Source organism: Petaurus breviceps, unplaced genomic scaffold (genome assembly GCF_028583685.1).
Source record: "Petaurus breviceps papuanus isolate PSGF00001 unplaced genomic scaffold, PetGlider_PUasm1.0 126, whole genome shotgun sequence".
Lineage (NCBI taxonomy): Eukaryota > Metazoa > Chordata > Mammalia > Diprotodontia > Petauridae > Petaurus > Petaurus breviceps.
In genome coordinates this window covers 24471740-24488178 of record NW_027185655.1, presented here as the reverse complement: position 1 = coordinate 24488178, position 16439 = coordinate 24471740, and the positions used below count along the sequence as shown (strand labels likewise).

Below are 16439 nucleotides of genomic sequence, written 5' to 3'. Positions count from 1 at the left end.
TATATATATATATATATATATATATAGTGTAAATTTTTATGTTTATATATTGTTTCTTCAATAGAAAGCAATATCCTGGAGGAAAGTTACACTATCATTTTTGTATTTTTATCCTCAGTTGTTGTTCAGTCATTTCTGATTCTTTGTGACCCCACCGGAATTTTCTTGGGAAGAGTGATTTGCCATTTCCTTCTCCTGTTCATTTTATAGATCAGGAAATTGAGGCAAAAAGGGTTCAGTGATTTACTCAGGGTCACACAGTAAGTGTCTGAAGCTGGATTTTAACATGGGTTTTCCTGAATCCTGGCCCACTCTATCCACTGTATTTCATCCACTTCTATCACCAGGACTTAGCTTAATTTCCGACACATATTAGGTACTTAGTAAATGTTCTTTGATGTATTGATTTCCTTATTTTAAGTCACAGTTATACTTACCTCTTTGGGAGATGCTTTCAACCAGTACACTAGAGTCTATAACTTTTTTTAGCAAGAATACTGACTCACCAAGGCTATGTACCCCTCATTGTAACCTTCCAGGTTGTCAGTCAGATGGTTATAATTAGGGAATATTTATTTGGGATCTGCATTATAAATCTGGAATCTAGAACAAATCTCAATAAATTACTCCTTTACTTATTGAAGGACTCATTCTATTACATCAACTAATTTATTTGCGGGTTCTTTATATTGATTCAGTAATGATTACAAATTACTTTCCCAGTGAAAAACTCCTTTGAAGAATCTTAGGGCTTTGCTACTTTGTAGTAATTTTATAATAAAGTCTCTGGATCTGAATTTCTTAATTTAAGAATGACCTTATCATATTACATCCCCATACGTCACTCCAGTGGCCCACTTTCTCTATGTATGCTTAGAGAAGTACATTCTTAGCATCTAACCTACAGGAGAAAAAAAAAAGTTATGAATGTTCATCTCATGATAAAGCCATTTTTTAAAACCAGTGACAAGTAGTTGGAAGGTAACTGTATATTAATAGCCTTTCCTCCAATTCCTTAAATAACACAGGTATCTCAGAAATAATTAATGACCTGGAATATCCAAAAGTCACTCTACATAAAAGATTTGCTAACTATCGCCGAACAATTGAACAGCAGCTCCCCAGAGCAGGGTGCCAGTTTGACAGTGGCCCAGGAAGAACAAGCTCCAGAAGGAAACCCGGCAGATCTTTTTTTAACTTATTAAGACCTCATTAATTTCCTCAATGTTAGGACTGCTAAAATCTTATTCCCATTGAACCTGGTTTTCACAAACTCTGTCATTCAATGTTTTTTTCCCCCATTTAATAAGACAATTAAAATCAGAAGAATGTTCAAGAAAGGGTGAGAGACTGAATTGGCCATATCAGGATATCTGACAGTCAGAGAGTGGGAAAAGATAATATGTTAAGAGATAGGTCTAGAAGCTTTGTCTGTCAAGCTCAGCCACTTAAAATGTTAATTTTCAGAAGGGAAAATAGGTCCAATTGTTTTATTTTTAGGTGGTTGGTGATGGACAGTCTAGCTTGATTTTTCTTCTATAAGGTGGGGTGTCATATTTCCTTCAACACTCAGTGGAAAAGAGCTGTAGATTAGAGTGCCACTGACTTGCTTACAGTAGAGGAAACTGCTGAAAGATAAGAAAATGGCATGAATTAATGCAAAAAAAAATTGCCAGAGGGAAGAAAGAAAGAGAAATGGATGATCTGATTACACATATGGGAATGACAGTTGGACTTGCAGAAGTCCTGAGGTTTAGTTCACACATCCACCTGAACATTTACTTGTTTGAAGCTTTTCTGAGACAAAACAAAACAAAACATTTTCTTATAAAAATGTTCACAATGTTTTAAGATCATTCAAGATCATGGTATGATCAATCATTCTTATATTTCTATTCTCACTCATAATAATAATTTTAAAATCTTAAAGGCCTAACCATGTCTATCATCACAAATTTTCCTTTTTGTTTTATTTTTTGAAAATTACATAATTTCATATGAAGAACTGCAATGCTTTCAGTAAACATGAGTTTCAAACCAAAGAAGTACAAGGAATAGAAAATAAATTTTTATATCGGTATTTTTTTTTCTTTAACTTGAAGCTTAGAAGAGGTTGATTTGGTTTGTAATTATCCACTTGACAGAATATTAGATTTTTACAGATAAACACATTCTTGGTAGACAAATTGACCTATCTATGCCTGAAAAAGAATTCCTTCTACAACACATTCTGAAAGTGACCATCCAGTCCTCTGCCATCCTGAAGAACTCTTAGGAAGGAGAAACAATTTACCTTTTGGCACAGGCCATTCCATTTTTGGACAACTCTGCTCAGATGCTTTATTATGAAATTTAGACTAAATTTCTTTCTTTATGGCTTCTATCCCTTGCTCCTTATTCCTCCCACAGGGACCAAATAACACAGGTCTAATCCATATGCCACGTGAGAGAGAGCAACGTGTCTCCTATGTTTTCACTTCTCTAGCTACAACATGGTCACTTCCTCAATCTCCTCTTACAGCATGAACTCAGGGTCATTTAATATTCTGGTTATTCTCTTCTCAGTGCTCTCGAGTTTATTGTTGTCTTTTCTGAGTTGTGTTTCCCCAAACCGATCACAATAATGATAAGGGTTGACTAAGACAGACTGCAATGGGAATATTCCTTCCTTTTTCCTGCAAGCTGTTCCTCAGCTAGTACAACTGAAGATTGAATTTGCTTTTTTGCTTTTCATATCACACTCTTGATTCATATTGTTCTTCCAGTCCAATGAAAGGCCTAGATATTTTTCACGAAAATTGCTGTCTATTCCATGTCTTTGCCATCTCCTACTTGTGAAGAATTTTGTTTGTTTTTAACAAGTACAAGACACCCTATTAAATTTCTCCTTTCTGTGGGTGTGTCCCTAGTGAGCACTACACCAGCTTCCTTGCCAGAAGAGTACTTACTAATCACCCTCCTCTGGGAAAAAAAATCTCCTTTCTACATTTTAGTTCCTCTCCACTATATTGTAGCTACTTCCTAGATTAGTCAGTTTGTACTGACATATATTTCCCCTGATTTTTCATTTTAAAGTACTTATGATTGAATTTGTAAGGCTTAAAACCAAGATATTCTTTCTAGTCCTTCTAAGGTACAAACCAGCCCTGACCGGAAGTTTATCACTCCTTTATTGTAAGGAAACCCAAATCTCATTCTCAATCATCCCAGGGTTTCGTTGAGGGTGAAATGAGATAATAATCATTATTCATATTCTTCATATTTTTAATTGACTTAATTGACATCTGCCTTTCTTTTTGGAATTTCTTGTCTTTGATGTACAGAACTGATGAAAACACCTTTAAGTTTCCCACTCCCAAGACTCACTATTATTTGGCATTGTTTTCTACGTTCCTTTTGGTAGTATTACCTTGTGTCCCTGTGAATCAGCAGAATTGGAATTCCACTTCACTTCTTCAGGTCTTTGTTTTTCCCTCCCTCTTTGTAACCCCAAATTAGATTGTTACTTGATAATTACCATCGATTTTTTTTCTCTACAGTAAAATTTAATCCTTATGATTAAGCTATCTCATATAAGGAGGGTTTCATGTATATTTTGGGGGTTAGAGTTCTTTTTGTCTTTTAAATCATTATATTATCACTTGGTGAATTGTCACCAATCCCTTAGGAAACATTCACTTCATAACAGCTAAAGAAAAGATTTTATTGACAGGTGGAAGAAAAAAAAAAAACCCAGATACTACAGAGCTCATGGGAAATGAAAGTACTTTCTAATGGTGAGCTTTCTCCCTAGTTATGCATCAAGTAGAGTTCTCATTAGGTATAACTCTTCCCAGTTTTTCAGTAGTATTGTCAAAGTTCTTGGTAGCCTCCCAAAGGTGGCATCAATGTTACCTCATTATGGGCACTCTCCACTGTACACCAAAGGAATAGCTGTGGTCCTCTGTCTTGGCAGGACACATTTATCCCTGTGCTGCAGTAACTGTTCTCTGCAAGTTCTCACTTGTTATTTAATTTCTGCTAGTTCACCCAGTGATTCTATCACAAATCTTTAATTTCTCCCAATCCATTGTCTGCTTCTCCGATGCCTATCAAAATGCTCAGTTCTCCCCAATCATTAAAAAAAAATACCTTTCACTTAATACACCTAAATGTCCTTGTTAGTGACCATCTTATATCTCTTCTGCCTCCCTCTTTGCTAAACTCCTAAGAAAGCCATCTTTGCTTCTTCTTCCCATTTTCTCACTGTCTTCTAAACCCTCTGTAGTCTGGCTTCTGACCTCATCATTCAACTGAAATGTCTCCCTTCAAAGTCACCAATGATCTTTCTAAATTAGAAAGTAATGACCTTTTTTTCAATGCTTATCATTTTTTACTCCTCTCTAAACTTTTTACATTACCACCTTCTTCTGGTTAGTCTCACGTCCTTAGGTTTTTATGATATTGCATATTTCTAGATCTCCTTCCAATTCTCTGATCACTCTTTTATCCCCCCATTTTTTTGTTCTTCAGCCAGGTCATTCCCACTAAATGTTAATGTTCTCCAATGTTCTTCTGGGCCCTTTTCTCCCTCTACCATCTCGCTTGGTTATTGCATTCACTCTTCTAGGCTAAATTAGCATGTCTCCATGTGAGTCTCAGATGTCTTTACCTAGCTCTAGGCTCACTTCACTATTTGATCTTGGATGATTCACAGATGTCTCAAACTCAGCAGGTCCAAATTTGAGTTTCAATTGGAAGTCCTTACCTTCTACCCAAATACATCTTCCCAACCATCCTGGTACTCTCAAATACGCCATCATCTTCCCATTCACTCGCCCAAGCTCACAGCCCATATTAATAGCTAGCATTTACATGGTGCTTATTTATGCCAGATACTATGATAAGTATTTGTCAATTATTCTCTCATTTCACCCTCACCACAATCCTGGGAGGTAGGTGCTATTATTATTCCATTTTTATAGATGAGGAAAGTGAGGCAAACTGAGGTTAAGTGACTTGCCCAGCATCGCAGAGCTGGTAACTGAGGTTGAGTTTCAACTCAGATTTTCCTGACTCAAGGCCTGGCGCTCTATCTACTGTGCAAGCTAGCTGTTTCCTACCCTAGGCATCATCCATGATTCCTCACTTGCACTCATGCTGAATGTCAATCTGCTACAAAATAGTGTTTCTCCCTTCTCAACATCTTTTGTCTATTTCTACTTCTGTCTACTCATACAATTTCTACCCTGGTACAAATCTCTTCACTTCACACTTGGACTATTGCAATAATTTTCTGGTTGGTTTCCCTGTCTCAAGTTTTTGATTTTTGCTTTTTTCGGAGGGAGGGGAAGGAAGAGCAATTGGGGTTAAGTGACTTGCCCAAGGTCACACACAGCTAGTAGGTGTTAAGTGTCTGAGGCTGCATTTGAACTCAGGTCCTCCTGATTCCAGGGCCAGTGTTCTATTCATTCCACCACATACCCACCCTGCTGTCTCAAGTTTTGCTTCACTATAGTGTATCCTCCATTCAGCTGCCAAAATAATCTTCATAAAGCTCAGGTCCAGACAGGTCCATTTACTGTATAATAAACTACTGCCTTTGGGATCAGATCTTTTTTTTAAGAGCTTTTAAGCCCTTTACAATCTGACTCTATCATAACTTTCCAGTCTTTTATTCTTCCTTCCCACATATGATTTGATCTGGTGATATTCCTCTTTTTGTGACTTCTTGCACATGACACTCAAATGTACCTATCCTGTACTTTTCACTGGCTACCCCCTTGCCTTGGATGCCCTTCTTCCTCACTGTCATGGCCAGGTTTACCTGTTTTTCTTCAAGACTATGCTCACGCCCATGCCCCCAAACCTCCAGGAAGCCTACTCTGTGAGCTCCTTAAACACAAGTAGTTTTGTTGATGTTTTTTTTACCTTTATTTGTATCCTCTGTATTTTTCCATTATCTGGAACATAGTAGGGTTTTTCTAACTGCTTGTTGACTGATTTGCCTTTACAGGATGTCAATACCTCTCCTCTGTGATCACCTCCCATTTATACTTACATATACATAGTTGTTTCCCCCAATAGAATGTGAGCTCCTTGAAAGCAGGGGCTATGTGTTTGCTTTCTTTGCATTCCCAGGACTAGCACATTGTCTAGCACACAATAGATTTTAACAAATATCTATCAATTGATTGACGCTCTAATCTCCAAGATATGTTCAGTCACTCAACTAAACTTAGACACAGTGCCTCCAAAACTTCCCTGTATTCCTGCCCTCATGGTTATGATTGTCACCTCACCAGTGCAGAAGCCTGTCAAAGCAATATTGCTTACAAAGGGTCTATTAAGTACCATAGTATGCCTGGACAGAATTGTTCAGATTACTTAATGATGCTACGCACAAGTCATTGAAGGAAGAGCAAGAAGGAATAAAATGGTACCCTGGGTAATTTTGCCCATTAGGGGAGTAGGGGAAGAATACAGAGGGAAAAAACTCCCAGATATATTTCAGAACCCTAATTTGACATAACTTTGCTTAGATGAATAAGAGTTTGCTAAAGACATTAGTGAAATGGCAAAGAATCTGCTTTCATGCTATGAAAAATAAATCAAGATAAATCAAGATATTTCCTTTTTTTGCCTTTTGGAGGGCAATTGGAGTTAAGTAACTTGCCCAAGGTTACACAGCTAGTGTTTTTGTGTGGGTGTTAAGTGTCTGAGGCCAGAACTGAACTCAGGTCCTCCTGACTCTGGGGCCAGTGCTTTACTCACTACGCCACCTAGCCACCCCTTAAATATTCTTTATTGTCTACACAATTGGAATCACTTTTTAAAAATGTTATATAAATGTGCAAGGTTAAATGTGGAGAGGTGTTATGCTTGACTATCATTCACTTTTAAAAGAAGGTTCTGTGGTGGGTTTGGGGGAGGTAGTGAGTTAGTGGGAAATGAGAGATTTGCAACACAAAAAAGGAAAAAAATAAAAGAACAACAATAAAATATAAAATACACAAGAAAACAAAATAAGATTAAAATGTATGTAATACAATTTGATTACTACTCTTAAATTTAATCTAAACTTAAAAAAATTATATAAGGGAAATTCATGGCTTCAGACCCAATCTTTATTCTTCTTTGCATATTAGAAGTTTTTGACTGTGAATGACTGTTGAATTCATAATTTTAAGACCTTCATTAAAATGGGGTTAGGATAAAAGTGAATACTATGCAGCTCAATCAATCATCACCAAATATACCAAACACTGAACTACTTACTGAAGATATAAAAACCAAAAGGAATCAGTTTCTGTTCTCATGGCTCTTATTTTTTTTAGGATTTCATAAATTCTTTTGCATTAAAAGCAGAATGAGAAGGGAATGTCCATTTAATCTGTCCTCAAATCCCCTTACACAAAGTGTACTTAACACCCTCCTTATTTTTTTTCCACTCCATGTCTCATACCTAACCCCCATCATCTTTGTAAAACACACATTGTGGAGGTTCTAGCAACAGTTTTACATAATGTTTGGATACTGCATAATGGATTCTGCTGTTATTATGAATAGCTCTCTACTTTGAAACTTTAAACTGCTCTCAGATGCCAATGGGGAGAGACATGGGCACATGAAAAACAACTCTTTAATGGATGAGTGTCATTGTATCCTCTACTCTTTCCCAGGATTGAGTATGTGATTTCACTTGTGGGAAATTTTATACCTAGTGTTATCTTTCTTCCTGTCGTGTTTGTCAAAGAATAGTGCAGTTTGAAAAAATCTAGAACAATAAGTAATGAAGCAAAGGGAGAAGGATTTCTTGGTTTATGTTTTTTAGTTTTTTTTAAACAGAATAATATTAAAAATCCATCTTAGAAATTCTATTCACATCTGAAGCTTGGAAGCCAGTTAGATAGCTTTGTAATCTCCCGAGGCACTAAGTCACTATCTAGTAGATGAATGCAGTACATATCCTTAACATCCTTATTGTCAATATGCTTGCAATTTTCTAAGTGGGGTGTTCTTCAAGGTAAGAATCTATGCTTTTCTTCCCCCTGTCCCAGTCTCTCTCATCTATTCCCATAATTGCATCCTCTCCTGCCACTAGTGCTCAATGTGCACATTTAAATTGGAGGAAAATGTTTGCATCTGCCTCATTTGAATCCTATGTAGTGAATATGCCTAAGTATCTACCAACGAGTTAATCAATCACTTCATCATCAAACATTTTTTATGTCCACCATGTGTCAGGCACTGAGCTAGGCATGAAAGATCAAGAGAAATTTGTTCTTTCCCTCAAGGAGCTGACATTCAATCAGTTAAGAAAACATTCACATGCATATGTAGATAGCATATGAGAATATTATATATATGAAAAAATAAATGAAAGATTACAAGGGCATTAGTAGTAACTGGGGAGAGGGGATCATGGAAAGTCTCCCGTAGGAGCTGGTATTTGAGCTGAGATTTGAAGGAAGCTCAAGATTGTCAGAAGTATTGAGAAAAGTATGAATTTCCTGCATTAGGAATTGCACATAGCTTGTGCAAAGACACAAAGATTGGAGACAGAGTATAGTATATAACTTCCCTCTCTTTCCTATTTACTAGATGAGATATTAATTCTTAATTCTTGTCCTGAGTCCCCATTGATGCCCTGAGGAAACCTTTATTCTTTAACGTGCCATCAGAGGGTTTTTGTTTTTATGATTTTTCCCCCTCAGAATAAAGACCTATGGGTTATTTCCTCAGAACTGAAATAATACATATCTTGAAGCTGTCCCTTGGCACTGCCTTCAAAGGGAGATGCAGAAAGCAATGCAGAAAGGAGAGTTCTTCCTAAGGATAAGGACAATGTAGACAGAAAAGAGAGAGGATGGTAGGAGAAGAAAGGGTCTTAGCACACACACAAACACACACACACACACACACACACACACACACACCATGACCAAAAGAGGAGATGATACTAGTGTTGATAATGAGTGAGGGGGGCTTACCTATAGACAGCTAAGTCTTTTTGGACCAAATTCACAGATGCATCACCAGACTTAAAGAGACATACGGAATGAGAAGTGATGTGCTGGAGAGATTGACATATCTTTCTATATAGCCTCTGTTAGGTACTGAAAAGTAACTTAAACAATTCGCTTGGTGTTTAATGTGATTTCAATGAAAGCTTCCTAATAAAATCAAAGAAACAGAGGTGAAATGCTCCAAGAAAAATTGTCTGCCCTTTATTGATTTCTTAGGTGACTGAGTGAAAACAGATATGGGAAGTTTTCAGGTTTGATGTGTAAGTGATATCTTTTTATTACAGCTTCAGGCTCTTCCTACAAATACCAAGGTTGAAAATTTATGAAGTGATTTAATGCATTTTTTTTACTAAACAACTAAACAAAAAGATCAGCAGCTCAAAGTCATAGTAATTTGGGGCAATTTCTTGGACAGGAAATTGAATATAATTAAGACATAGGTAGAATCTTCATCAATGGTACCCACTGAAATGAAGTGATGCAGCTGAGAAAAGGTGATTTGGAAACTGTGCCACTGGTTGAGAAAATGAAGTGTGAGGTTAAAATTTGTAAATAAGGAGAGAGGCATGATTGGAAAGTGATGTGAGTCTTCAATCATCCAGAGCAATGCTGGGGTTACATTTCTATGTTTAAAGTAGAACAGAAAACAGCATTTTGGTTTTTCTTAATGATAGTTCCCTCCTTCAAAAGGAAATTAAACTAAAGGTAGAATTCTAATATAGATCTAGTTCTCTGTCCCTTTCTGTCTATCTCTGTTTCTCTGTCTCTCTCTGTCTGTCTCTTTCATGCACACACATAGCTACACAAGGAATTTGCTGCTGGGGAGGAAATAAGAGTGTTGAGAGAATGTAACAACTGCATTCTAGTGTTTGTGATAGAAGGAAGGAAAGATGGTAATGGTTTCTCTTGCATTGTAGATTTTTAGAGACCTATTTTAAGGGGTCCTAAAGGCTGAAATTTCATAGTGTTATAGGAATATAAAATTTTAAGATCTTCCCTGCCCCTAGGCGTAAGTGCACCTGGAGCCTGTGGTGGGAGGCTTGTTTTTCAGAAGATACTTTATGATTGGCCAGTGGGTCAAGAGAGTTGTTACATTCTCTGAGCCAGGAGAAGGCTATATAATCCCTGAAGTGAGGCTTTGCTTTGATGCTCACTTTGAGAAGTGTTGTGTGATTTGACCAGATGAGACCCTGGGCAGCCATTGTTGAGAATCCCCTGGCTTTGAAAACCCAGATGTTGATACTCCCCTCTGTGGTAACTGTAATTTGGTATGGATGTAATGGTTGGACAGTTTGGAAGCCCGTCTGCTTGATCTGTTTGTAACTTCTGTCTGTCTACTCTGAAGTTCAGGGTACTGATCTTTTTCCCCTGAACTAGGTAAACGATATATGTTTGATCAATTAAAGCAAGCTTGTTAACCCATTTTGAGTTGCTTTCCTTTAGAAAAGCAGATCTAAGAACCACAAAATCCTTATCTTATCCTGTGGCTGAATTCCAAACTCCTGGGTTCCTTTTCCTCCTGCAGACTGCAGCCTCTCCTAGCTTCTGCCCAGTTCCTGGTGCAGACAGTTCACTATTCCTGCTCTCAGCTCAGCAAAGTGAGCATGTAGGCAATTCTTCTCTTCTGTTCCATGGCTCCACAGAGTCACAACTACCACAACTGGGAAACAAACAATTATCCCAGCCCCCATACTTTCCTTTTACTCTGCAGATCCCATCCTGGTCACCATTTTATAGCAGCAATGCAATATTCACAATGCCTACAGCAACTATAAATATGCTGATATGGTTATTAATCACAAAATATACCAGGCTCTCTACATGGGGATAAAGCTAGAACATTTTTTAAAATACCAGAAAATTGAGTCCCAAAAGCAGAAAGTCAAAGCCATTACAGTAGTTGCAAAATTGGCACAGGAAGATAAAGTAGAAAGCACCCACATTCTCAAGCCTTTAAAACAGAACAGGCTACCTCAGGCAAAAGTCCTCCTCTCACCACTCACAGCAACTACTCAGAGTCCAGGTGGCATGCTCCCAGCAGCTCTGCCCCCCCCCACCCAGTTCTGGTCCCTGGTAGTACTCAGCAGAAATTCTGGCTGGCTCAACAAAAGGGGGTTCGCACCTCCACCTCCACTTTGGCTGCTACTGCTGCCACTGCTTCTGTTATGGCCACTTCTGCTGCTGCTGCTGCTGCTGCCAGAAACCACAGGAACTCTAGGTTGGCTTCTGCTTCTTCTTGCTCCACCCTTTCCTGCTATGTCAGCAAGTCCAAGGGGCATGGAAGATCTTTAAATCCCATAACCCTTACACATAATGAGTTGAGGAGGCATGAGCCATTCTTTACAATGACTTAACAAACGACACACACAGACACACACACACACAATTCCAATGAGAAGGGAAAATGGGAGTTGTCTGAAGAATGTGGCTACACAGAAAATTCATCAGCTTCTTTAGATTTAAAAAGGGCATTACACAAAATGGGAGTAATGGAAGGTAACAAAGAATAAATATAAAAACATGTGGGAGCAGAACACATTCTTCAGGGCTGAAGAAAGACATACATTTTTCCAATTTCAAAAACAGGGGACAAAATAGACTAGGCCAGTATACTTGACTGATTCCTTGTGAAATTTTTGAATGACTTTTTGTTATTGAAAAGATGGTTGGTTATTTAGATAAGGAAGCAAGGTCGCTAAAAAGTGAGCATGACTTTTTCAAGAATAGATCATGGGCATTCAAGCCAAGATGATGGAGTAAGGAAGGAACTCACTTGAACTTCCCCAAATCATCACTAAACAACTGTAAAGTAATGACTCAAAATGAATTCTGGTGTGGCAGAATAAACAAGAGGACAGTGTTAAACAATTTTCCAGTCCAACACAACTTTGAAGATTGGCAGGAAAAGTCTGTCTTGGTGGGGTAAGAGGGAGTGGAGTTTAGTGCTGGCTGGGTAGGGTAAGACAGCAGTCAGACCCCAAGTCCTGGTGAGTGAGCCTAGTGGTAAGATCCTACAACCCCTGATTCAGTCCTGTAACAAAACTCGGTATCCCCTGGGCCCTTGGCAAGCCCAGTGGAGATTCCTCCTAGCTCATGACCCTGCCTGAACTAGGCAGTGAGGCTCCATGGCACTTAATACAGCTGAGCCACTAGGTCCTATAGCCCCATGCAAGAAGCTTGGGCCAGGGTCCCTCTAAACAAAGGATGGAAACCCAAATTTAACATAAAAGTAATGAAATAAGCTGGAAAAATGAGAAAATAAACAGAAAAGTACTTGACCATAGAAAAATACTATGGAGACAGGGAAAATTATAACACAAACTCAGAGGTGGACAACAATATCGTAATGCCAATATATGAAGCCTCAAGAAAAATGTGAATTAATCTTAAACAAAATTCTTGGAAGAACTCAAAAAGTATTTTTAAATCAAATTGGATAGAAGAAAAATTGGGAAAAGAAAAGAGAATGATGCAATAAAATAATAAAAAAGAGTCAACAAAAAGTAAGCACAAAAATAAAAAAAATATGTATAAAATTTCACTAAAGAAAAGGACTCATTAAAAATATAATTAAATAAATTAAAATGGAGATACCAAACTCACTGAAGAAAGTAATTTCTTAAAAATCAGTTGGCAAGTAGGAATTAATGATTCCATGAGAGATCAAGAAACAATAAAATAAAAAAGAATGGTAAAAATGAGAAGAAAATATAAAATATCTTATTGAGGAAAAAATGACTTGGAAAATAGGTGCAGGAGAGGTAATTTAAGGAATTATTGAACTACCTAAAAGTCATGACAAAAAAGTCTGGACATCATATTGCAAGAAATTTTCAAGGAAATCTGTCCTTATATCTGAGAACCAGATGGCAAAATAGAAATTGAAATAATCCATTAATCACCTACTAAAAATATTGTAAATGATAAAAACAAAACTTCCCAGGAATATTATAGCCAAATTTCAGTACTCTCAGTTCAAGGAGAAAATACTGCAAGGAGTTCCCCAACCACAGTCAGGATTTTAAAGGACTGGATAGCTTACAAAATAATATTCTGGAAGACAAAGGAGCTATAGTTACAACCAAAAATCACCTACCCAGAAAAACTAAGTATAAATTTGTAATAGTAATGTAATTTGAAGATCTTCCCTGTCCCTTCTATTTGCAATCAAACAGATATTTAGCACTTAGTTTCAAATTCATAATTTTGTCAAGTATTAAGACTTAGAACTTGTGAATCCCACAGTGGGATGGACTTGTTGATGTAACAGGAAAGGGAAGAAGAGGGAGGAGCTAATACCATGTATAAGGAAAAGCCCAAGCTGAGAGAGGCAGAACTGCTAGGAGCAAGCATCTGGAGACTGGGCTGCTATGGCTAGAGAGAGAGAGAAGAGAACAGAGAACTGAACTGAAAAGTGAGAAGAAATGAGAAGAGAGGAGAACTGGGAGGAGGCATGGCTGTGGTGTTGGTACTTTGTCAGTCTGTTTTGATGTGACTTTTCTCAGATTTGCCCGCTGATAGAGGGTGGTGCTGTTGTTACTGAAGCCCTGGGACATTGCTGCTGATTCAGAAATCCTGAAAAAGGATTTTCTTCTTGTATGTTTGCAGAAATCCTGGAGGCGGGTCTAGCTGACGATTTCAGAGATCCAAGAACTATACTGAATGATTTGTGTTGGTTCCTCAGACCTTGCTGTTGGGTCTATGTTGATTTCACAGGCAGAAAGTGAATTGATGAGGATGCCAGTAATGTATATAATGTTATTTCAGCTTTGTTAAGCTTTGTCTTCCCAGGAACAGAAACTTTGAAGGACATGAGGTGGACCAGATACTGTGAGCATCAGTATGGAACAGAAACTGCACAAGAAGCTGGACAAAGAACTGAGAGCTCTCCGCCTTTGAACCCAGGTGGCAGTTGGATAATTTCGGGTAGGAGCTGGGACCATGGAAGAGGAACCATGGAAGCTGAGAGCCTGCCTTGAGTCAAGACGACTTAGGTATTTAATGCAAACTGAGAAAATCATGACTCAGTGTGGCCTATGGGTGGAGGACTCCAATCTTTATATTTAGATGTTTGAGTTAAGAACTTCTCCAATTAAGAATAAAGAGGACTTTTTAATTGAAGAGATTAAGACAATATAATCTAGGGGTGGAAGACTGTGACCTTTCTACTTTGTGTTAAGGGATCTTGCCTCCTAAAGAATGATTGAATTAAGGACTTATTAAATGATTGTGTTACTAAGTGAATGTTATCTTTTGCTTAAAACTATGTAACCACTTTGGTGAAAACTGTGTGGCCACTTTAGTAATAAGTTGTTAAGCTATAACATTGTGAATGCTGTACTTTTATTTTCTGTGAATGTTTGGACTTAATTTGTCACTAAATAAATAGAGAGTTCACTATACTGTGTGATCAGATCCTTGAAAGCTATTTACAGCAGCAATCATCTGGAAAGCTGTTCGTGCTTGGCTTCACAATATTCAGTGAACTTCAGGACTTTCAAGCATGCATGATGAAAAAATACAGAGTTAAAAAGATAATTTGATTTACAAATACAAGATTTAAGAGAAACATAAAAAAGATAAATAAGAAAGAGAAAACAAGGATTCAAAAAGGTTGAACTATTTATATTCCTATATGGGGAGATGATACTTGTAACTCCTAAGAACTTATGCATTATTATGGCACTTAAAAGGAATATACATAGACAGAAGACAGAGGTGTGAGTTGAATATGATGGGATGATCTTCAAAAAAAGGTGGGGTGAGAAAAAGGGATGCTTTGGAAGAAGGGGGAAGGGAGAAGAAGAGTGGGATAAATTATCTCACATAAAGAACTATTAAGACCCATTAGAGTGGGAAGAAAAATGGGATCCTACCAAAGGAGTCCTACCAAATTCCTTTTATGAGCCAAATTTGGTCCTGATTCCTAAACCATTACAAGTGAAAACAGAGAAAGGAAATTATGGACCAATTTTCCTAAAGAATATTTATGCAATACAATTTAAATAAAACACTAGCAAGGAGATTGTTACAAAATATCATAAAGATCACACTCCATGACCAGATAGAATTTATAGCAGGCATACAGGGCTGGTTTAATATTAGGAAAAGTGTCATTATAACTGACTATATAAATATTGAAACCAACATAAGCCATATTATTCTTTCATTAGATACAGAAAAAAAGACCTTCTGATGAAATATAACATCCATTCCTATTAAAAATACAGAAGAGTATAGAAGTAAATGGAGCTTTCCTTAAAATAATCAGTATCTATCTAAAACCATCAGCAACCATCATTTGTAATGGGGATAAGATAGAAGCCTTTTAAATAAGATCGGGAGTGAAGCAAGGATTCCCACTATTATTACTATTATTCACTGTTGTATTAGAAATGCTAGCTATAGCAATGAGAGAAGAAAAAAAAACAAGGGAAGTAGAATAGGCAATGAGCAGACAAATCTGTCACTCTTTGCAGGATGATGTCATGGTATACTTAAGTGGTGTCCTCAAGAATCAACAAAAATAGTTGAAATAATAACTACAGAAAAGTTACAGGATATAAAATAAACCCACACAAACCATCAACATTTCTATATATTACCTAGCAAAGCCTAGCATCAAGAGATATAAAAAGAAATTCCTTTTTGAAAACCCATAGACAATATAAAATACTTGGGAATCTACCTGCCAAGTCAAACTTAGGAACTATATGAACCCAATTATGAAAAACTTTGTACGAATAAAGTGAGATATAAACAATTGGAGAAATATTCATTGTGCATGGGTAGACTGAGCTAATATAATAATAAATGACAATTCTATTTAGTTTACTTTATTCAGTGACATACCAATCAAACTATCAAAAATATTTTATAGAACTAGAAAAATAATAAAATTGATCTGGAGGTAAAAAAGATCAAGAATAGAAAAGGAATTAATGAAAAAAATGTAAAGGAAGATGGCCTAATCATACTATATCTCAAACATTCTTAAATACAAATCTTCAAATAAATCTGGTTGTTTGATTAGTTGTTGTCCTCCATTATTCCTCTATGGTCAAGGTATAGTGTGTCTCTGATTATGACTGATCAGACCAATATTAGCTCGGAAGTGTCTACCATAGGTCAGGCATGATTAGTCCATATGAACATTTGGAATGGAGATGTCTCTGAATTTGTACATCTTGTGTTTCGATTGAGTTACTGCAGTTCTGCTTTGCTTATAGAGTACAACACTTTCTTTGATGTGGGCACACAATGTTGGACAGTGTTAGGTCAATATTTGTCATGTTTCATAATAAATTCCAAAGTTTTTCAGAGAGAACTTGAGAGAGTCATGATGAAACTGCTATTCATTTCCAGAAAAAGAACTGATGGGGTCTGAGTAAAGATTAAAATCTGCTATTTTTCATTTTATTTTTATGATTT

The 16439-nt window shown here is 37.0% G+C and overlaps 1 long non-coding RNA gene across 1 annotated transcript in view; it reads left to right on the top strand.

Moving 5' to 3' along the window:
• Positions 1-14487, top strand: part of LOC138169656 (uncharacterized) — an 81773-nt gene extending 67286 nt beyond the window's left edge. Inside the window, exon 4 of the long non-coding RNA XR_011170415.1 lies at positions 13800-14487. This is a non-coding gene — a long non-coding RNA (uncharacterized lncRNA). The remainder of the gene's footprint in view (positions 1-13799) is intronic.
• Positions 14488-16439: the final 1952 nt, after the last annotated feature.